The sequence below is a fragment of the Meleagris gallopavo genome, chromosome 13 (assembly GCF_905368555.1).
Source record: "Meleagris gallopavo chromosome 13, MGAL_WU_HG_1.1, whole genome shotgun sequence".
NCBI classification, from domain to species: Eukaryota; Metazoa; Chordata; class Aves; order Galliformes; family Phasianidae; genus Meleagris; species Meleagris gallopavo.
Genome location: NC_139416.1, coordinates 18,787,342 through 18,810,814, shown reverse-complemented (window position 1 = coordinate 18,810,814; position 23,473 = coordinate 18,787,342). Strand labels below are relative to the sequence as shown.

Sequence of the window (23,473 nt, the reverse complement as noted above, 5' to 3'; positions counted from 1 at the left end):
ATCCCCACAATTCTAGAAGTTATATTCATTATACGTATACAGAGTGATTTACTGAATAACTCAGAAAATGGAATAACACATCATAGCCTTCATTCCAGGAATATCAGTGTTTCATAAAACCCAGCTCAAATTTTCAGAAGAGATTTAATTTTGATGTAAATATTTTAAGTGATAAATAATATCTTTTTCTTGACAATTTGTCCCAGTGCTTAACCAGCCGACCTGTAACATCTCTACACCGTATCTCTCAAATTGATTTACAAACTTTCACTGCTTGGTTAAAATCTCTGTCTTTCTGGTCTTATTTAGATTTTATTGTTTTTAATCAAACAAATACCTTAAGCTACTGCTTTTAAAAAGTGTCAAGAATTTACATAACACTGTAGCTGCACATGAGGCCAAGTGAATGATATTAGTATTTACTGACTCACGGTATGTTTTATTCCTTTACTTTAAAGTAAAACACGAATGAACTTTATAACTGCATCACTTCCTGACTTTGCTTTCATTATGATTCCAAAACTATATTAAATGCTCTCTGTGCTTTGCAGACGTATACTTGTGCACTTGCATGTACGTGCACACCCATACTTATTTACAATTTTGATTGCATGAAACTGCTTATCAACGTTGTACGAATAATGCCAGGAAAAGATACTCTCCAGAAATCAATATGTTGAAAGTGCTGTTTTAGGGTTGCAGTAGTTGTTGGTTGTGTTTCTGAGTTATTCCTATTGACCTGAGTTCAAAAACAAGGTATTGATTTATAAAGTACCTTCAGTAAATAAATGCACATTCTTTCTGCTAACCCTAATAACCTGTAGCATACAGAGTAGGATTTCAGCTCAGCTTAGAAAGGCGTTGCACAGTGTGTCAAGAGTTCTCCAAAAGCTGGCAGACTTTTTTTTTGACAAAAGGGATAATGGAGACAATGTTAAGAAAGGAACACAATTGACCAGGCTGTGAGCAGAAATTAAAAGAAGGGCAAAGAGGAAACTGATACGGTTATGACTTGCTTAAAAGGAAATCCTGTAAATTATTAATTTAGGTTTATTGTGCATTTGCAAATCACACATAGGAACAAAAACACTCGGTGGTATAATCCAACAGCGCACAATGATTTGCACTCAATTATGACCAGCTAGGAAGCGTTTTTAAACTTTCACGTTAAGTGTAGAAACTGACTTCCCTGTCTGAAAGATAAAGCCCATAATAATTTGTAGAAATAGGCTGTAACTAAAACTCAAACACCCAGCAGGTTTTAGAACAATACGGTTACATCTAAATCATCAGCACTTTGTAGGTGAGGGAGAGAACCATGCAATGCAAACTGAGCACCATGGCACAGACCTGGCACCGACTGCACTGCCAGCACTGACCCTGCTGGGAGCACCACCATGGAGCTGCTCCAGAAGAGCAGGAGGAGACATCCCAGCACCACACCTCCAAACCACAGCACCCACGTTAGACTCACAAAGTCTGCTTCAGCTGCTCTCCGGTTTGGGATTGTCTTAACGAATGTGTTTGTCACCAGCATTGTGCTCCTCTACCACACACCATGTTTTCAAGAGAAACATATCCCATGATTTCTCTTCACCTTACGATGTCACATGAAGCCAGTTACAGGAAATGAGGCAAATGGGAAGGATAACAAAATACTCAGGTCAACTTACCTCACCTTTTTTGATAATCCATTCTTTAAGTCTTCCCTGATATTTACTGTCAAAATAAAGCTCTCCCAACATGAGAACATGGCTACATACTGGAATTATAAATCCCTGTTATGCTTGCACTCTTGCCATGAATCACCACTGTTCTCAGAAGCTGTTGGTTTGGCTACAAATCTCATGCCAGCATTTCCTGGTGCCAGGAGCCCAACCACAGCCAGCCCAGAGAATCTGAGCGGCCAGGCAGTGTGACCTGCATCCAATGCGTGCAGCCTGACTCACACAGCACTACTTCTGAGCACTGAGCACTTACTGGGAGGTTCTCTCCTTCAAAACCAAGTTTGCATTGCCAGGAAACTGACAATGTGACAACAATAAAGAAGATCGTTATTAAAGTAAGAGAAACAGAATTATCAACAAAGCTCCACTCTCACTGTGTTTCAAAGGATAGTTTCTATTTAGCTCTTCCACAGCATCTTTCATCTTATTTCCCGCTGCAGATTTAAAGGAATTAGATAGTTCAAGAAGGCAAGTTGTAAAAACAAAGCAGAGTGCTTTGCTCTGGAGCTCTTGCTTTGCTGCTGCTTAGAAATCAAATTGTTTAGAAGGCACCAGTGCTCATTTGAATTTCCATATATTCAGAAAGATTATGCTGTCTATATATTGTCCTCATTTTTATTGCTATGGAACGATCTTGTCAAAAATCAATGGCTGTTTTACTACCGATCTTTATCTCTCATTACCATGAGGCAAACCCATACCTGGTACACAACCCCAACCTACAAGTTTCTCAGCGTGCCGCTTTCCCATGAGATCTGTGGGGCCCAGACTGCCATGCAGGGGTGTGTTCCTTCAATGCTGGGGGGTTCTGGCACCCCTGCACACCTTGTGCTGCCCGCACTCCTTGCAACGAGCCCAGCCCCAGCCCGCTGTGCTCAGTCACTGGCACACAACAGGTATGGCTGTTAGCAGGTATGGGCCTGGCAGAACAGAGCACTAACAGAACCCTGCACAAACACAAAGTATTTCAGAACGCTGTCCATTAGAATCTTCTGATGCAGCTCATTATGAAGAGAAAGAAAAACGCATCCAAAATTAATGGAATATTTCAGTCAATAGACTTTTAGAACTGCATGTTCATTTTAACAGCGTATGAATATGAAATGGCCCACCTACTCCTATTCCTTTCTTACTCCCCAGCCCTTGTATTACAAAATTTATGATCCTGCTACAAAGGCCACGCATGAACAAGTGTAAGTCCTCCAAGATCTGCTGTTCAGTGGTTTAATTGATGCTGTGGAAGCAGCAATGTTTGTAACCCCTGGGAACCAGGTCACTTCACAGACTGGCAAACTTTCCAGTGGATAAAGTAAGTATTCTTATATTCTTTTTTCACTGTGTATACAATCAGCACATAGTTACATCAACACCACACTTACAAGATCAAGGCCTTAACACCACTTCTTAAAGATCTAAACGGTTGCATTTCACAGAGCACAAGGCACACACAAACCAACACGATGCCCAGTTCACCTCCTTGGTCTCCAGCTGTTTCTTAGCACAGGATCAAACTGCAGCTGAGGACCCAAAGCGACACCTGAAGAGGAGGGCAGGACCCTACATCCCAGTACGGGGCAGCCATGACCCACTCCCACACCACGCATTGAAGTCCTCACACAGAGCGACCCATGTGTGTGCATGTACAATCAATGAATATACAGATGTTACAGTATAGCAGAGAGCTTGACTACGTCGTTGTTACACCAAAGCAGAAAACAGAAAAGACAGGGACGCTCACCCGTGTCCTGGGCTCATGTAGGAAACTCCAGCGAAGTGGATCTCCAGCAGAGATCCTTCCCCACTGGCAGTCAGCTCTTCAATGGCTCTAGGAGAGGTGCAGCCAGGCTCCACCCCTTCCTGCAGCACAGGAGAATTGCCTTCAGCTGTGCTCCCGTGGCTGACTCACTGCTCGCCTCAGGTGGTCAATCAGAGGTTCAGGCCGTGATTCAGCAGTTCCCATACAGTGCGACAGGAGTGTGAGTTCTGCACGTGATAAAATGAAGGGACTGCACCTTCTTTCCAACAGGGCTACAAGAAGGTGAAGAAGTTCTGAGTTCTTCATGAGAAGTCCCCTTAAAGTCATGCTTGGGACTGCAGGATGAGGCCATCCTGGGTAGCTCAGAGCAGATGTGCTCTCACGACAGCTCTGGAGGATTCCTGAGAAGGGACTGCTTCCCTCCCTGGCAGAAAAGATTTGGCTGCACAGAGGAGGCAATTTAGAGCCTCACCAGAAACACCAAATTAAAAAGTTCAGTTGATGCTACAGTTTCAGAACACGAAACTAATTACACATGCCTCACAAAGCGTTACAGATGCAACCATAATCACAACAGGGCTGACGACAGCACATACACAACAGGAGGAAGGCCAGCAGCCCGCCAGAAGCCTCCTGCACGCCTGCCCCTCCCAGCTGCCCCCACGCTGCCCTGGCTCTGCCTCGCAGCAGGACTGACTGCGTTCTGAGCTGCAGTGCATGTGAGTGCACCCTCAGCACAGGGCAGCGTGTCCCCACGGCTGGGACGACTCCTCACACCAGACCTGCTGGGGATCGGCAGAGGCTGAGGCCCACCAAGGAGCTCCAGCACGGGCTGTCCTTGGCTGCTGGGCGGCACGCGGCTCTGCCTGTCCACGGCCATCACCGCCCACACCTGCAGTCTGCCTGTGGCCCACAGGCCTCTGTAAGAACTTTGTGCCGCTCAGGGCACAGAGGCACGCCTGAAAAGCAACCCATCTCCCCAGAAGCTTTTCTATGGGTTACACTGATAATAATAGGGTTTTCCTTGCTCTGAGAGCGGCTGGCAGTCGGCTGAGAAGCCTGCAGCTCCTGGACGGATCGATCCTATCGATCCCAGAGGCTCCATGTCATTTCCAGGGGATTTGCTAAAGAAGCTACTTACATCCCTTTTTCATTTTCACCAACTCATTACCAGCTGCGGCTGCTCCACGCACTCCAGCAGCAGTGCAGGAATGACACCGCCCGCTCCTCTCTCCATTCTCATCTCCATACCTTTTCCACAGCAGCCCCAACCGGGCCGGGTCATGCCGGGCCCATCTCCCCCTTCCCATCCCTGCAGACACACACACACACACACACACACCATTTTTTCTTTTTTAAAGGGCAGCCCACTACCAGACTAAGCAACTGATCCCCCGGCTTAACTTTTAAATTAAGACCATTGTAAATTTGGGAACTTGAGAAGAGATAGAGAGGACACCCATAATCCTTTGCAAATGTCAAGTGGCTCTCAATATTGGTTACTTTTCAAAGGTAGCTAGGCTACAACGTGCGACGGTAATGAAAAAGCCCTGTCAGGCCCACTCCATAGGGCTTCAGTCAATATACATAATATTATTGAGCTTTGAAGGGATTACAGATTGTTTCTCTTGCTTCCTGCTATACGGCATCTCCCTGCTCCCAGCCCCGGCAGGTCCTCCTGCCCGCAGGGATGGCAGAGCCCAGGGCTGGACCCAGAGCTCCAACATGGGCACCTCACAGCCTCACTGAGCCCAGCACGTGCTGAGCTTTTGTGAAAACAAAAGGTGAACACTCTGACAGCCTTCTGTCATTACCGACACTCAAGGGCAGACTGAAAAATGTTTACATAGTTGCAAAAAGACCGTATTTCTCAACATAGTCCACAGAGTTAATCGATGTGTGTTCTGACAAGAATTGTGTTACGCAAGTACCCATTAAATATGAGAAATCGTACTAATCAGTGCTTACCTGGATCTCCTGGGGCTGCTCACCAGTCCCCTGGTAGTTCCGGCTGTGGGCAGTGCAGTGCCAGACCCCACAGCAAGGCAGCTGCTCCCTGCGCCTGCTGCTCAGGGTCTGCTCTTGCAGGACCACCCCTCCACAGGGAACACCGCAGCCCTGCTTGGCAGCTCAGGCAGGGGACCAAAGTGCTTAACAACCGCCAACACTGCATCTTCCCACATTTGGATTTTCTTGTTCTGATATTAAAGACAGTTTATTTTATTAAATATTGTCAATTTTCTTCTTCAGTACCTTCTACTCTATATGTATGACTTTGCGGGGTACCTCCTGACTCTCCTTTTTAACGAATTCAAATGTAAGAATTGTTGTCAAAGCTCTGCTCTGAGAAATGAAGAATCTAGGATTCCCACAAAGCACAGAACAGGATCTGGCAACCCAGGTACCGCCAGTGCCCGTGCTCCTCTCAAGGTCTCCATTGCTGCATGGCAGACAGGGCTCTGCAAGGCCATCTGGGCACATCTGATCAGGAGTGTTATGATCCTTCATCACTGAATTTTTACTAAAGCCACTTAACTGTAACTACTTTTTGGAGCAAGGTGGTTGAACATGTCACTATTGCTCTCCTGCTATTCTTAGGATATTACAGTCTTCAACAAATGAGGTGGATATCACGATCTGCAGACTCAGGCAGGTGAAGAAGCACTATCCAGAGCCTTCATCACTGTCTCATGGCAGGGATTTCACAGAATCACAGAATCATTACTTACTCCAGAAAGCAGCACAGCAGCAGTGGTACCACTCCAGCAGAACTCCTGGCACAGGGCAATGCCCAGCAGGACCTCACACTCACTGCTCCTGACTGTGCTCGTTCCACTGGGACCCTGCTGGCAGATTCACACTGAAAATCACCCAATGAGTAACTTTCTATTTCATGAGAAGGCAGAAAAAAGGGCAAGAGGAACCAAAAGAAATGAAACCCCAACAAAAGAGCTTCTGCAGGTTCTAAGCCATTCATCCTAACCACAGCTTCCCCACTTTAGGGGCTGATCCAACAGCTGCTGAATTCAAAGAAAAACCATACAGATATGTCAGCAAATAAAGCCTTTGATTTCAAAGACTTATTTTAAAAAGAAAATGTTATATGAAATGCAACAATAAATAATAATCCAGCAATGATTTTGATAATCCTGCTATCTCACCAGAATTGAAGCAATCCCCACAAAAAACAGTTTTGCCTTATTACAGTACAAATTCCTTTTAAAAGTTCTGGATAAAAATGTAGTAGGATATGGGGATCCAAAACCCGAGACAGCCTGAATTCTTGGGCTTGACTGCTCAGAGCAGCACGTAACCAAACAACCAACCTACGTGTTCTAAGTTTCTCTTGTGTCTGACGCCTGTGGAGACAGATACAGAGACAGCAACACAGAGCACCTTCGCTGCTGATATCCCTTATGAGGTACCCAGAGATACCAGACAGCTCTCTAACATCTTCTAAGTATTGTCATGGAAATCCCGTGCAGACTTTAAAGGACCCATAAAACCACACCGTGTGGCTGTGCTGCAGGAATCTACTGACAAGAAACCACGTGAGAAACGGGAGGAGAAAGAAGAGAGCCAGGAGAGCAGAGAGACCAATCCAAAGACTGGTGACATGGACACTGCATGGAGAGAACGGGGGAAAAAGGTAATAAGGACTGAAAAGGTATCTGCATACTGACCAGGAGAACTTTTCACTGATAAAACCTTTTTCTAGACCTGTCACTGCAGCTTTCTCCTGGTGCTCCTTGCCCAGCGATGCAGGGACTCAAGACTAACCTGCACTGCCTGTAGCTCTCTGGGCACAGGGCTCTTAAGCAAGTTTTAAAGACCCAGCACAAATAACCCAGATTCACTGGAATAAGTGAATAAAGTAAAAAATCAACATTTTCCAGATTGACTGTGTAACAGAGTAAAGTTTGAACACCCAGCTGTTGTATGCGTACCACTTTGGGGATTTTTTTCATTTTAATGGTAAATTTAATTTGAATGTTCAGGCCAACCACTGAATTTCTTTAGAAATGACCAGTGTCACTCTCCTAACAGTTTCCCATAAATAACTGACGGATCTTCACAATCTAACTTCTGAGTTGAAAGATCTGTAAGAAAAACCCCATCTCAATAAAAGGGAATGCAGCTTAAGCTCTTCAAGCCAGTGATAAAAAAAAGCAGCAGGTCCCTGTCAGTTAAGATCAGTTAACAGATTGCTGGTAGTGCCTCTGCCCCAACACAGACGCCTCTTGTAAGTAAAGATGGAGTTTTCAGTTCTGGAGAAGCACAAGGGTGCACACGAGGCGTGCCAGGATGGGGATGAGGAGGGAGAGGTGTGTGCAGACCTTCCCCGACAGAGCTTCGCACTGCGCCAGGCCGTGGGATGCAGCAGAACGGTAAAGTCATTCATCACATGTATTTAAAGTTGAATTTGCCGATATTTTATGGTATTGGATTTTATTTCTATTAACATTTTATGCTGAAATTACAGAATGATTCGTGAGTACTGAATTTTTGATTGCTTTTACACTTGCTGGGACACTATTAACGTTGATTTACGTTAATAGCACTGTAAGAAGATATTAACAATGAAATTTCCAAAAGCACTTAGCATCCCATAATTGGAGTTAAATGACAAAAAAAATGAGGTGATAGTAAAGCAGAAAGAGAGACAGAATTTTTGACAATACACCCTCTAAACTGCAATTTTCAGGAACAATCCACGCAGGACAATCTTATGAAAGGGTAAAGTCACCTACCAAGGAGGAGAGCACTTCCCTTACTGACTAAGCAACGTGACAGCAAATGGAGATGTAGGTCAGGTCCCACCTCACTCAGGCACTGGAGATGAACTCAAGAGAACGACACCGATGTTACATCTTCACACCAGATGGGTGCCGTCGTGCCAAGTCTGCAGAGCACTTTTCTGGGCTGAAATCTAGGAAACAGCAGCGGGCGGCTGACAGAGGAACGGCACTAAGCAGAGCATCCATCAGCCACGTTCCATCATCAAGGCCGAGAGCATGACGTCTCTCAAGAGAAGGATACGCAAAAGCAGCAGAGGGGAAACAGAGAGAGGTGGGACAGAGAGCAGCAGAAGGAAGGTCTGCTCAACCCTGGTGCTACACTGATCTCAGAACCTGAGAGAACGCATCCGAGAACCGAGGAATGCCCCCATGCCCCCACTACAGCCAGCCCTGCCCCAGCGGGGCGGCTTCTCGCTGCCATTGCTGCGCACACAGCCCTGCGCTCGGCCGGCAGCGGAGGTGGCAGCGGAGCCCTTCGGGTGCAGGGAGGGGCGGCCAAAGGACAGACAGCTCTCACTGCACGCTCTGGATTTTCTTTCATTTCAAACAATGTTACAACACCCTATTTTTTTATTTTATTTTTTCATAAACAGAATTTCCAAAGATTCCACTTTGATATTGTTCGTGTATTGTTTTAAAATCTTCTCCTTCCATTAAGAAAGCATCAAAGTGTCTTTTGTTAAAAAGTGCTGCAATGCACCTCTGCTTCCAACACCTGCAGTTAAACTGCTCATTTAGTCAAAGCACATGTAGGGCAATGTGACAAACTACATGAAAACTTGCAACAAAAGTAAACTTGAAACAAAAATATTAAAATAGACAAGAGAGGAACAAAATAAACACTTGATCTGTTTAGAGCAAATCTGGAAAAATGCAGAAAGTCTTCTGTTTAAGTGACAACGTTGTGAGGGGGTGAAGATAGCAACACATTTTCAGCCAGTTTTAATCAAGAAAATACCTACCAAAACGTTATGCTGGACAGAGATCACTGTGCAGATTTACTCCAACCAGGAAGAAGACTTCGTCGGAGTTTTGCTAAAAAGAAATCAAACCAGCAACATTTTATGGTCCACTAAAATATGGAGAAAAGTCACATCAGGAGCTAAACCACACAGCAGCGTAATGCAAAGTGCTGGCTGACCTTAGGAAGCAAACATGGAGCGACAGCAGCTGACCAAAGTGACGACGCATTGGGAATGTCATTCAGAAATGACAAAAGTCAAGGAAATCTGAAACAGGATCAAACTCAGCTCCACTTCAGAACTACGGATTTACTGGTTTTATGCTCAGAGGGAATGCTGGGATCTTGCAGCCTAATGACCTCATTCCAAAATTTAGGTCTGAAGCTTCTACTACAGCTTTTTTTTTTTTTTTTTTTTTTCCCAAGAACTAATAATACATAAAGAAAAACATTACTCTTCAAGTAAAGACCTCAGCTGACTGCTGGTGGGGGTGTAAGCTGGCTAACTACACCCTCCTGAATGGGAACAACCCGTACCCGCCTGGATCTGCACAAGGCCAGGTTCCAGCCGTCAGCATGAGTTACCAGCTGAGTAACGAGGGCTTTGGTCTGACAACAGACAACACATGTACTGGTCAGGGAATGCAGGATTTACTGTCATACTAAAGCAAAAGATGTTTCTGTTTTGAAAAATTAGGAAGGATGTCTCTTTACTAGAAAAGTAACTATTTCGCTCATAGAGCTCTATTTGGGCTACACCAATCTTCACCCACTTAAAAACAAAATAAGACAAACAAACCAACCAACTCCACACAGTTTTACCAGCAGGAGCCATCTTTGATGATCTGTCAGCCAACCAACGAAACAGACCAAAAGGAGCTGACGTGCTACTAAGTTTAACACGCATCCTCCTTTCTCTAAAATCCCAACTACTCATGCATTTACCAGGTGGTTTTGTGGACTTCTACAAAATCCTATTTCAATAATAGAGAAAAGCATAAATGCACAGAAACAGCAAACTTTGGTGGGCAGGCAGCTCAGCTGAGCTGTGCATTGGTGTGTGGCTGGAACAAGCCAGCAGGTCTGGTATGGTGCAGTGTCACTGTCAGAAGGCTGTGACAGACACAGGGCCAAAGCAGCAGTGGAGCAGACTATAAACGGACGCTGAGTAGTACATAAGTAGCTGACACACAAATGGACAGCCAGGTGACAGTGCCAGGAAAACAAGCAGAGGGGTGCCAAAGCTTAGAGCCACACAGAACCACGCAACCAGACAAGAGCAGGCAGACACGAATGCATAAAGTGCTCCTGCTCCCTTTGTTCTCCTGGGTGCTCTCCTCCTGCTGCTCCCACCCCCTGCAGTGAAATAGCACTGCAGCTGGAGGGAACCCACCCACAAGGATGGGAGAACAGCTCCAGAAAAGTGGTATTTCTGGAACAGAAGTACCAAAAAAGGTGGAGCAGGTGCTGGTGAGGCACAGTGAGCAGGGACGTTCCCTGTGCACACACATCCACCTTTGCGGGCTGTGCCCTGCCAGCACACAATACCCGTGCCGCTGCCTATGGCCTGCAACATCTCACCTGGCAAAGCAGTGCGCTATTACAGCCCTCCTTGCTTTGCTCAGTCTCTGCTCTGCAGCATACAACGGAGACATCATGACCAGTTTCTCACGATGGACACGGCGCAGGGTTTGCAGCATGCTCCAGCCGCCCCATCTGCCTCACTCAGACCTGGGATGCATGGAGCTGCAGGGTCTGCTCTCAACTCCTGCATTTGTGTGTATCGTCCTCTGCAAACCCGCTCTCAGAGGCCCAGAGCCGTAATTAATCCATGTCACAGCAAAGATGTAGTGTCGGTAGAATTTATGACTGGCTCTGAGCCGCCGTGATGAGCAGGGGCACCTCAGCCCCTTGTGATATAAATGCCTCTGCTAATTGGACTGCAGGAGCTAATCAGAAGCAGGAGGGAGAACAAGCGCCATCGGCCTCCCGGCGGCTGCTGCAGGCTGATAACAGCAGCGGCGCTGCAGGGAAGGACGGCAGGGCTCGGCCGCCATGGCTATGGCAGGGGTCAGCAATGGGCGGCCCCGCAACGGTGGCGCAGGGCTGTTCAGATGCTCTGCTCCACTGGCAGCAGCCTGAGGGACTGAGCAGCACCCTTTGCACCGCCAGCCTCCCAGGGCCCACGCTGTCAGTCCCCAGCCTGATAGAAGGGGCCGAGTACTAGATGGTCCCACAACTGTGTCCTCCACCACCTCCAGCACACGTCCTTCCCCGTAACCACAGGAAAGCCGAGGAGGGAGGGATGATGCTGGGTGAGCCGCGGCTGCCCGCTGGCAGGGGCAGGGCTCTGTGGCCATGCAGGCCGGCCCGAAGGCAGCAGAGGGGCCACACTGCTCGTGGGCCCCGGCTGCAGTCCCAGGCCCCAACCCTCACCACCTCAGCCTCGCCTCAAGTGCAGAGCGGGGCCCCGGCTGGAAGGCTTCAGCCCCGCTCCGTGCCCGCACCAGCATGGAACAGCACCGCAGCCTAACGCTTTTCCACATTTAAGCATTTTCAGCCTTCTCCAAGTCCTTCTCATGGCCCCTTATTTTCCTTTCAACCTCTCTTTCTTTCAAACGTGTCAATTTGAAAGCAAATCCCAGAAACGATGACCAGAGACAGCGATCCCTCCTCATGTAAACACTTTTCCATCTTTTTAAATCTTTCGGGAGACGCAACAGAAAATAACCCTTGTATTTATGCAAATTCTGAAGTGGCGTGTGATGATGGAAACAAAACAGAGCTGGACCGCAGCCAAGGCATGGCACTGGCGGGGCCTCTCAGCTGCTCGCCTCCCGATTCTTCGGAGGAAGCAGCTGTAGAGAAATGAAAATACAGAAGCCCCCGCGCCCGCCCGCCCGCGCATGCATTCCAGCACCCGTCACCTCGGAGGCGGCAGGACGCGGGCTCTGGACCCGGCTCTGCAGCAGCCGCTGCCCGGAACACCCTGTCGTCCCCCACAAGCCTCCCTGTCCCGCGCTCCCGATTCCCCTTTCAGGAATTTACAAACATTTTCCGCAGATCAATATCTGTATTGATTATTCATTGTGTGCGAGTCGTGTGTCTTTGGTGATCCAACCTGGCAGAGTGAGCAGCCAAAGGCTGCTGCAGTTGCACACAAAAAAATCCACAGAAGGCGAGAAGGACCCAGACCTCACCGGGCTTACCGCTGCCAGCCACGGAGACGGATGGAGAGGAAGGAAGAAAGAAAATGGGGAAGGCAGAAGGAGGAATGAGGGAGCTGAGGAGAGGAAGCAAGAGCAGGAAAACAAAGTCATCGGTGGAGAACTGATGCCGGGGCATGCTGGCAGCCTGGAGAAATTTCCAGCCTTGTGCTCGCCGTTCAGCACGCAGATGTGGTGGACTTATTGCTCTGGGAGCGAAAAGTGACTCACAGTTTTGGTATCTGCTACGTAAGAGCATTGGGGGGATTCCTTGGCTGGCTGACAGAAAAGGAAGAAAGCAGCAGCAGAGGTAAAAAACGATTCCTTCCTCCTGCCTTCCTGGGAACGCGGCTCATCTGGGCTGGCTGGAGCAGCTCCCTGCTCTCTTATGATATGCAAAAGGAGAATAATTAAAAGCGCCAGCATCACTTGCAAAGTGAGTAAACACAAAGCCTTTCAAAACATGCTCTTCAGCTAATGAGAAGCTGTAATTTCTTATACTTAAAGGCAAAAAAGACACTGATGAGACTCAGTGGAGTGTGTGTGCATGCGCGTCTGCCTGTGTGTGCATGTGTTTGCAGATACGAGAGAATCGGTTAATTGTTGATGATGTTTAGAAAAGGGATTATGAGAAAAGACACTGAAATGATGACAGGAAACATCCTGGATCAGAGCCAAAGAAATAAAATAATCAAGGACAATCATGCCTGCAGCTCCGGAAAGCGCCGACTGCTCTGCCAGAGACTTGGAAGGAATTTCCCTGTGCTGCTGAGCTGCAGCTGGAATACGTGCTTGGCACCAGGAGGGAGAACTGCAAAAAACAGTTTGCTTGGAGCATGAAACAACAGAAGACAGAACTATGGAGCTGTGCTATAATTCAGAGGTTAAACTGCTTTGTCTGCTTCTGTATCGGACGGAGACTCATTTTTACCTACATCTGACCTGGTCTCTGAAAATGCAACTTCCAAAGCCCTCCGAAAGCAAGCAGACGCTAATGATTCTCCATATGCCTTTCCAGAACTGCTGTGACATTACAAAAACAAAGAAAAGGCAGCTCGAGGAATTAAGTTCTCTTGTGGCTGCAGGATCTGCTGGACTTTACCATGTGAACTGACTCTGGAAACAATTCCTTCCTTAATTCTGGAAATTGGAAACCACAACTCCCTGCCTGCAGGCTCACAGGAAAAGGAACAATCATCTGCAATAGCAGGAGCAAGCTTTACTTCCCACCTGGGCATCTGATTGCTGCCCTAAATGAATGGATTGTAATGTTTTCTTTCTCCTGGGCTGAGGTTGGGTGGGGAGAGAGGACAGAGGGAATTTTAAGCCTTCTGGTGACTGTTACGTTGTATGTGAGCTACAAAAATGCCATCCCTTTGCTTTGGATGTTAAACTTCGTCTTGCTTTGTTATTACTGAATTCTGGTGAATTACATTCTGGGCTTCTCCAGCAGCAGAAACACATGATCTATTAAAGTGGGAATCTTTGGGGACAAGAAGGCAGAGAAATGAGCCAATCATACATGACTTTTCCACATTTCCTATTTTTCAGCATCTGCGGGAAGCTTTTTGGATGGTATGTATGCGTGTGCACCAGGGAGGGCAGGAGGGGAGGAGAGGGAAGAGGATGTGCAAGAGGGAGAGAGCGCATGGCAGCAGAGCCACTGGGTTTGGGTGTGTGTGCGATCGCTGCAGCGCAGTCGGGGCTCCAGGCAGCCACCCCTTCCCGGCGCCGCGCTCTGCGCAGACCTGATCTGAATGTTAAATGTGAGAGGCTGGATTAGCATACTAACCAAGCTATGTCAACCCCAGGCAATCAGCAAACGGCCATCTCCTCACTGCCACCGGTGTGGTGGAGCCTGCCAGAGCTGTAACTGTGTCCTTTGTCAGATCGCCTGCTATGTCTGCATTTGCCTTTTGTTTTCCAATCGGACTCCAGACGTTCATGAACAAGAATGAAAGGCAGAGATGCAAAACCTATAATGAAAACAAACGATACATTTAAACGGTGTTCAGGCCGAAAGGTGAGGTCCTGAGGCACTGGGGCCAGAAGAGACGAAAATCCTTGCAGGCTGCAGAACGCCCGGAAGCACGCAGCGTCCCTCCAGTGCCAGGGCTCACGTGAGAGCGCTCCGTGCCGGCGGTCTGTGACAGGATGCTGCAGCGTTGGCTGTGCAGAGATTCAAAGAGATGCCAGTAATTGGCCAAAAGAGAAGCCTTAATTGTTCCTGCTCAGGCTGCTGTTAATGTTATAATTACTACTATCGCTACTAATGAACTTTAATTAGAAAAAAAGCCTCATTGCCTGTAAGCATGAACTTCTAAAATCCTTTGAGTCCCCTTCCAGCGTCCCTCGCCCCTGTGAGCAGGGCTGGCCGTGCTGTGGGGCCGTGGGTGTGGGATGGGCAGTGGGTGCTTACACAGCTTCCCCTGGCACGGCGCTGGTTACACAAACAGCAGTACAGATGCTGAGCCGTCACACAGCTCTGGAGAATAAAGAGATTTAACCCAAGCATGGCTTTTTTTATCAGCATCTATCAAACAAGGGAAGTTTTGAAACAATCTCTACTGCATGATATGTCTGTTTGGTTTTTTTTTAGGGTATATGTGGGTGTATTACACACCACAAAGGCATATGTCAGCAGGATTTTTATGCAAATATGAATGCAGAAAGGAGGAGTCTGTGATCAAGCCCAGATCTCCACGGGTAGTCTGAGCACACGTCAGCCTGAGCCTTACTGCTCTCTGCTCTGGAAGGTCAGGAATTGGGGCCCGGAGACACTCTCCTTGTTGCTCACCTCTAACTGTAGGAATACAATCCCAGCACCACTGAAAACGTGCTGCAGCCACAGGAATTTCCTGAGCTCTGAAAACCTGTGTAATACCTACTACTGGAAAGCAGGAATGTTAACAGGGAGAAAGGAAAATGTATTTCAGACTCCTCTGATACAGGCAAAGCCTCTTAGGCTGTGTGGCTAACGAGCTATCTCCGCTAATTTCAGTGGAGTCATGCTGGTTTACACCAGTCAAGAGCCCACAGCCTGAATGTTTTGAAGACAGACAACTTAAAGATGTTATCTGTTGAAGAAGTTGAAAGAAAACCCCTCATTACCTGCCGCATGCCTGTTATCTCCCAGTAAGGGAAACAATAAGAGAATCAGCTAGTGTCTAAGGAAATCTCTCTAATTTATGCACGGTAGGGACATCAATGTAGTTTCATCTGCATTGACAAGTAGAAAAACACATCGAAACCATTAAATATCTTCAGAATTTATCCTCATCCACAGGCAAATCCTTACAATTAAACTTTTAACTGTAAACGCTGCAAACAGTGATGAAACGCTTGCTGCTTACCATGGGTCCTACTGCTGGACCACTTGTGCTGTGGGACCAGAGAGTTCTGGAGGCACTGGAATAAAAACTGACTTTCATTGTAATTTCTGAAAGAGCCTCTGTGCCAGTTAAGGAGTACTCTGGGAGATCCTATGAGAACTGCCTGTCATATGCTAGCACATCACCCAGATGATGAGTTGCAAGTATGTTCCCACTCTATTTTCAGTATTGAAATAAAATACAGGGAAGCTACCATAAAAAACACATTACGGTCTTATGCCAGAAGATCAAGACATACTTAAGCTGAAGAACAATCCTCAGAAAATATTAGTAAATAGACAGGATACAGCTTTGGGGAGCAGGATCTTATATGCGACATTCCCTAAGGATGTTTCTCGCACGCCCCGTCCGTGACAGAGCCAACTTTAAGCCAAACATGCCAAGCCCAGAAACAAACAAGGATTCTCCAACCCCTTTCTTGCCGTCAGTAAAATCCACAATGTGCTTCACTGCCTGATTACAAAACAGAACTGCCTCACTCGAAGACAAAGCTGCAGCACAGACGTTTTTTGCCCTCTGATATGGAAGCATGAATTTCTCCAGATGCAGCGGTTGCCATGGCCACCAACCAAACCAGCCCAGCCGCGGTGAAGGCTGCCGGGCAGCACCTGTCCCCTCTCTGGGCAGGGGATGCTGTCTGTGCGCTGATTTTCCCAGGATGCCCAACAAGAAGTGCTCTGAGCAAACCGGGAGCGGTGCCCAGCAGCAACACCGCGTGCTCAGAGAGGGACCTGACAGGCCTGCCCTGGGCTGAGCAGTGCCCTGGGAAGCAGAAGGACTCCTGCTGAGCCCTGCTCTGAGGCCAGGCTCCCTGCTGCCCCTTGGGATGCGGGAGGTGATGCCGGAAGGCGCAAACCACAAGTTCTGTGTCCACTGAAATGCGGCAGTGCTCCTCGCTCCTCCGCTTCTTAGCGCTCACTGAAGAACAGGTGGTCAACAAACAGATAAATGCAATAGTAATAATAAAGTCTATGACAAATAGGGCAGCAATATAAACAATAGCATCTTCTCACCACTGCACATTGAAATCAAAGCCTTCAGTTCCAAGACCAAGGCTCTGTCAGATCCAAAGAGAAAAATAACAACACACAGAAGCGAAGGTTACAAATGCTTACTCAACTCAGATACAGCCTGGTCTTCACAGAACCAACACTGCTGGTTTTCCTGAAGCTCGTCATGGATTTGGGCCTTTTCTTGAGGCAAGCGAACCTTCAGATCTCTCAGCATTTGCCCAAATAAAGCTGTACCTGCCTGTGCCAACCAGTTCTAGAATTTTAAAGCATTACAATTCATCTAAACGAAAGCCAGTTCTTGCCTAGATGTTTAGAAATACTTTTTATCCCTCAACTTTCTCTTTCCCAAACTCCAGCCCGACCATTAAGTGTTACTGGAGGTCAGAAATATCTCCTACTAACAGAAACTACTACATTGGTATCATCCTTAATGCAGCATTGTTTTGCTTAAACTGAAAATACATCTGAGAAGGACAGTCACAATTAGAGAATGAAAGTTTCTAAAAATTAAAGCTAAAAAACAGTGGGTGTGATGAAAATGGATACGCATCCTGGTTTCCAGCAACTGTATCACTTCTATACATTTGCCCTACAAATTATTTGGATACAATATTCTGATCACCGGTAACACCACAGGCACAGCTACCTGCTCACCATGTGTGCATACCCACGTGCCATAAATTAAACTGGCTTCTGCCTCATTCCCCCTTGCAGCGAGGAATTGCCCATCTAATCCCTTACGGTTTGTTTCTCACCATTTCTATTTACAGACACTTGAACCAAACACCCACAAAGTGTCCCAGCCTGGTCACTGGCTGCCCTCAGTCTGCTCCACTCATATACTGCCCTCCTGTCTCACCCTCTCACAACCCAACCTTCCCATGTGCCAGGGCTGTGGGTCCCTCTGCACCTTCCTGCTTCCTCTGCCACAGTCATTAACGAAAACTGTGATAGATGGGTCCCAAAATTTATTCCATTTGTAGATGTTTCTAAAGAATACAACAATTTACAATACAACAAAATTAGTAATGACATGATAGCATATAAATGGCACAAAAAGTCACGCAGCGTAATCTCCCTGAAATGTTTGAAACATTCTGCATTTCAGCCTCTTTTATCTCTCTCTTCCATCTCTCACCTTCAGCCTGCTTGTCTGTACCTTCTCTGTTTCATCAATCTTTCCTTCTCATTCTCAGATCAAAGTCGAGAACATTCACTCAAGCTCAAGGAAGGTGGGTTTGCAGTGTTAATATTCCTCACTCAAATCTCTGGATTCAGCTTACAAAATCTGAAGACCATCATACACCACACACAAAAGATACAAACGTTTGAAAAGGTTCCTGACTAAACAGGAAAAAGTAGATGCTTTACTTGGGATCTTCTGAGTAAGGACACAAAGAGAATGCTCGTCTTTGCCCATCACAGAATTTCCCAGGGCTTCAATTTAATTTGTAAAGCTGATGATTCTCAAGAAATTGAAGCATGCACTTACGTAGTAAACAAAATACTTCAGTTAAAAACATATGAAGAAAGCAAGAGAGGAAGCTTCCATAAGGGATAAAAAAATAAATCAAGAAAAGAATCCAAACCCAAACTCGCACCTTTCGCTTCTCAATCTAGACAGAAGATACTGACAGGTGTTGTGTGAATCCTACCATTAATCTTCCTATTGCTATCAATACTACACAAACACAGCTTTGGTATTATAGAGTATCCCAGCTTTTATGAATGACTCTACAATTATTCAAGACACACAGATAAATTAAAATCAGGTAATTCACAGACCCATTTGGACAATGGGTACATCTTCAGTGCCAAATCTAATGGGGAAAGCAGAGAGAGACTTCCAGACTAGCCAGAAAAGAAGGCTGATTTTTAACTCTGTTTCTTCTGCCAGCACATCATTTACTGTAAGCGTTAGAAACTGAATACTTAAGATCTGAAACAGATCATCGGAATATGATTTACTTTCAGCAATCCAAACACAATATGAAACAAGCCAGAAATCTTATTTTCTCATCTTTCCTTATGCCTGTTTGATTAGAGCAGAAATTCAAGGGACAACTTTCTTGCTAAGATTAAGCCAAGGACACTGATCATTTGGCCTGTCCTCTAATGACAGAAACTAAGAGTTAGGGCTGAGACAAATAATTAAGCAATGGAGTCCCTAAGGTAACTCACTAGCCTACGCAGAGCTATAACCTGACAAGGCATTGGCTTGAAGACACCCAGAAAAAAAAATAGCACATTATGAATGGCCTTATTCAAAAAACACCTTTTCATTCATCTCACTCCATGGAAAATGAGAGGAGCTAAGACTACCACCCAGCAAACCATATGCTAGGAAATACCTCATGCAGATGGCATTTATCAAAAAACAGTCATTTAAGAAATGAAGGCCGTTTGAGAAATACGGCCATTTAAGAAAGGGCAAGCAAATATTGCTGCTTACCAGAATGGCAGAGGATCAAAGACACAGTGAACTCTAAAATCTGTTTGAGACAGCAGCATGGTTGCATTACATGTAATCACATTTCTTTTAATCCACGTTATTTATATTACACTTTCCAGGAGGGCTACCAACACAAAACTCACTTCTTCAAGGCTTAAGAAAATGAGGTCATAGAAGATCTCCCTACCTCAGTATGGAAATGTGAAGATAATGTACCAAGATCCAGCAACAATGAGTGGGGATGGAGCGATGGTTCTTACTCAGCCTGGAAATATTTGGTACAAATTCTCCAGATCAGCGCCTGCCAACAAAAGAATATGAAGTACATGAAGAATTCAGAAGACTTTGAATATCGCACAAAGGAATCAAAAACTCTGACCATAGTTAGAGTAAACAGTAGTCTTAATTTGTGGTCAACTCAAATTCAGTCAACATTCCCAAACGTTCCAACTCTTGCAACTACAAGCTGACATACAGCACATTTATATGACAGGTCCATTTTGCTACAGAGCTGCACTTCCCAGTGCATTCTCCAGCTGTCTGCCTTCACACATAAAAGATTGCACCAGCTTCATACAGGTGACTTTGCCAATGAACAACCTGCAAGTTTATCAGTGTCATGGCCTCACTCTGACTTGTCTATCAGCAAAGACAGAAGTTCTGCAGTCTCACTTTTCTGCTTAACCACTGCAGCCCAGCACTGCTTCCATGTAATAAGCAGGGGAGTGGATGCACAAGGAACAAAAACAAATACAATGGAGAGTTAGAACACAGACAGAAGGAAGATACTGGAAATAAAAGTTACTTTCAGAAAAATAGATGTTAGTTGTTTCCAAACAATGAAAATAGAACAGTAAATCTAGCAAGTGAAATGCAGAACTATGATAAGGCAAGCCAAGGATCCTGAAGAACAATTGCTAGAGTTAGGAGAGCTAATAAAAACTTCCCAAACACAAAAGCAGGAAGCCTGTCAGTCACCCAGCACAGCTGATGGATGATCAAGGCGCAAAGGGAGGAATTAAGAAAGATAAGGACACAGCAGCAAAACTAAATTAATTCTTTGCACTGACGTTCGCTATGGAGGAGGTTGGGAAGGTTGGCACACCGGAGTGACACATCACCAAAAGCAGACAGTCCTCTCGCAAGAGGTTCAAAACAGCTCAAATATCAAACTGCCAAATTTTCTTTCTTTCTTTATACCAGAGAATTGGAAGGTGACAAATCTTTAAAATGAGTCTTAGAACCAACCACTGGAACTGTAAAACAGAAAAATCAGATTGTCAGAAGGGGCAAATTAGTAGGAGACAGTGGGGCCTGAATTAGCACACGGGTACATACGGTGTTCTGGGGGAGCCCCTAAGCTGAGGCTCCTGCACACAGATGCATGTCCTCCCAGAGAGCTGCACTCAGACAGGATTTGGTCGGACACCGTGGAGGCAGATCTTCTACAAGCTTTTCTAGCACTAAATGTTCTTAAGGAAACTAAACTGCCATGGAGCACGGGATTAATGTTCCTGAAAATTCCTGCTAAAAAGATAGGGAAAAAAGGGAACAAACAAAGCATAGCAAGGGAGAGGAACAGAAGACTCTGCACTGTTCCAGCATACTCATAAATACACCAGAAACAGAAGACAGTGGGGTGGAACACAGATAATGCAGCTAACACACAGTTTTTCAGAAAAGTCACATTTAAAACTGTCAGAAAACAGCTCCTAAAAAACTCCCTGAAATCTGGGAGATAAGATGCAGGAGTGCAGCCCTGATTAAACAGGATCCTGATACCCAGTCCAAGGAAAGCTTTCACTTGCTGCAGTAAAGGAGATGGGTCAGGGAACAGCAATACTGGCATCACTGGGTAAAGGGAGAGGGAAGGTTAAGCCCTACACCTGCACGTCTGTTTTTCCGCACGTAGAACAGCATCCCCAATCCTTAGGGGACCCTTTAAGGAACAGCAGAGAAAGAGAAAGCTCAGACTTCTCATTTTGGCCATATAACAGGATTAATTACTGAGACTCTGGCAGGTATGTGGAGGATAGATTCCCTCAGTCACTGCTGCCATGCTGGAGATGAGAGAACAGCCCCATCGCTGCCTCCAGATTAGTTACAGGAGAATACATTACTCCGTCCTCTGGCAGATCAGATGAAAGAAGCAGCGCTCCTTTCCCTGCAGGCTCTGCCACACACAGGAGAACCCCCCCCCCCCTTCTCTGGCTGGCGGCAGGGCGGGCAGCACAGCCCTCCTGCTATGGGAATCACTCCCCGGAGCGGGATGCCAGCAGCAGAAACCCCTCAGCAGCCCGGGGCGCTCCGAGCAGGTGGGGCTGGGCGGCCCGGGGCCTCCTGCGTGCTTTGGGAGACTCAGCAGGGGCACACGGGGAGGCGGCCCTGACCCCCACCCCCACACAGCTGTGGGTTTGCAGGAAGGGGCTCCGGCGGGAGCGGAACCGCCCACCGCTGCGCTGGGTTCGGGCTGCACGCAGGAGCTCGTGCCCGGCCCCGACGTGACGCGGGCCAGGCTCCAGGCCCAGGCCTCTCGCCACGCGGCACGAAGCAGCGGGCGGATGGCGGTTGCCTGGGCACCTGCCCGGGGCCGGCAGCAATGCGGGCAGCCCCCGCTCCGTGCGGGTACGGCTCCGGCAGCGCCTGCTCACGCTTTGTCCCGCCGCGTGCCCACACACTGGGCTGCTTGTGTTCGGCCGGTGGCAATTAGCGGCGTGCTACGCGTCGCGTGCCCCGCGCTAATTGGGGCGGACGGGCATGTCGAACCCTGCCAAGAGTCACAGCCACGGGCCACGCGAGCCCCGAGGCTCCTAGCGCTGGCAGGCCCCGTGCAGTGCCCAGGGGCAGGCGGACGTGCGGCCTGTCTGTGGGTCGCTACCCCTCCTGGCCCGCGGAGCCCAACCAAAAGGCTACGGAAAATTCACTAAATGGAGGGTGCTGAAAATGGAGAGGAGCTCAGCACGCTGCAGGAACAGAGCGGGGAGCGGCCCCTGGCTGTGCCCCAGGCGAGGGGTGCACTGCACTGCACAGCTCTGCCTGCACTGCGACAGACGGCAACTGCTGGAGGAAAGCCACGCACCAGGGCGGCATCTCAACAGGACATCTAATTATTACACCTAATTACGACAAGGCTGAGAGCTGCGGGTGCTCAGTCTGGAGAGAAGCCCTGGGAAGCCTCGCTGCAGCCCGCCAGTGCCTGAAGGGGCTGAACCCTAGTGGAAGAAGGCTTAGGGTACGTATGAGGGCTGTACGGGCTTTAAGGTCCCTTCCAACACAAACCATATTGCAATTCTCTTATTTCTAATCCCAGTTTGTAGCTCTTACTGTGCCCAGCAAATGGGGCCTGGCCCAGGGGGTGGGCTGGATGTGCAGCTGACTTCAAGAAGTGGGCATTTGATCTGTAATTGTTTTTCAATGATTGTATCTTTCCCATGTTATTGCTTTACAAGACCAGGTTTTGTACGATATTGAAAATCAATGAAAATGCATGAAAAAATGTTTTTCCTCCCCTTCAGAACCTCAATAGTCTTGTTTGGATGCCAGCACTGCTGCTGTACACCTGCACCCCCCCAGCTGCAGGTTACTGCTCCCACCCAGCCCAGCCCTTTCTTGTTTCCTTAGGTACATGAAAACCCAGGTAGAATAAAGGTGGGGGGAAAAAACCCAAACCATTACTATGACTATCAGCTCCAGATTAGGATTGGAATATAGATGCTACATGAGGTAAAGAGCATGATGAGCTGAGACGAGGGTAACTACTTAAAGAGATTAAGGGATTCACTACAGTGTAATTGAAAGGACCAGCAGCCTCACTAATAGCTGAAGGAAAAGGAGCCCAGCACCAAGCACAGAACCAGCCAGGGTGGTGGAGTCGGGACGGTGACGCACTGGGCTGCACTGTGCAGCCACACACAGCCCCTGCACAGCGTCCCACCGACCCACTGCCCCAGGGCTCTGGGTGCACAGATGGGACATGGCTCATGATTGTGGTTTGGCAGCCAACCGCAAAGCTGGCCCTGAAGAACTGCCCTGTACTGAACTGAAGTATTCTTATTCCTGAAACTAAAAAACATTTGGTCTGATTAGAATATTTTGTTTGATGCAATAAATTATTTAATTTCAGACTGATTTTCAAGAAAGAAAATAAAAAAAAAAAAAAAAACACTT

General features: G+C 47.1%; 1 long non-coding RNA gene across 1 annotated transcript in view; it reads right to left on the bottom strand.

Moving 5' to 3' along the window:
- LOC116217144 (uncharacterized) overlaps positions 1-23,473 on the bottom strand; it is a 334,578-nt gene that overhangs the window by 47,814 nt on the left and 263,291 nt on the right. Inside the window, exon 5 of the long non-coding RNA XR_014886142.1 lies at positions 19,494-19,607. This is a non-coding gene — a long non-coding RNA (uncharacterized LOC116217144). The remainder of the gene's footprint in view (positions 1-19,493; positions 19,608-23,473) is intronic.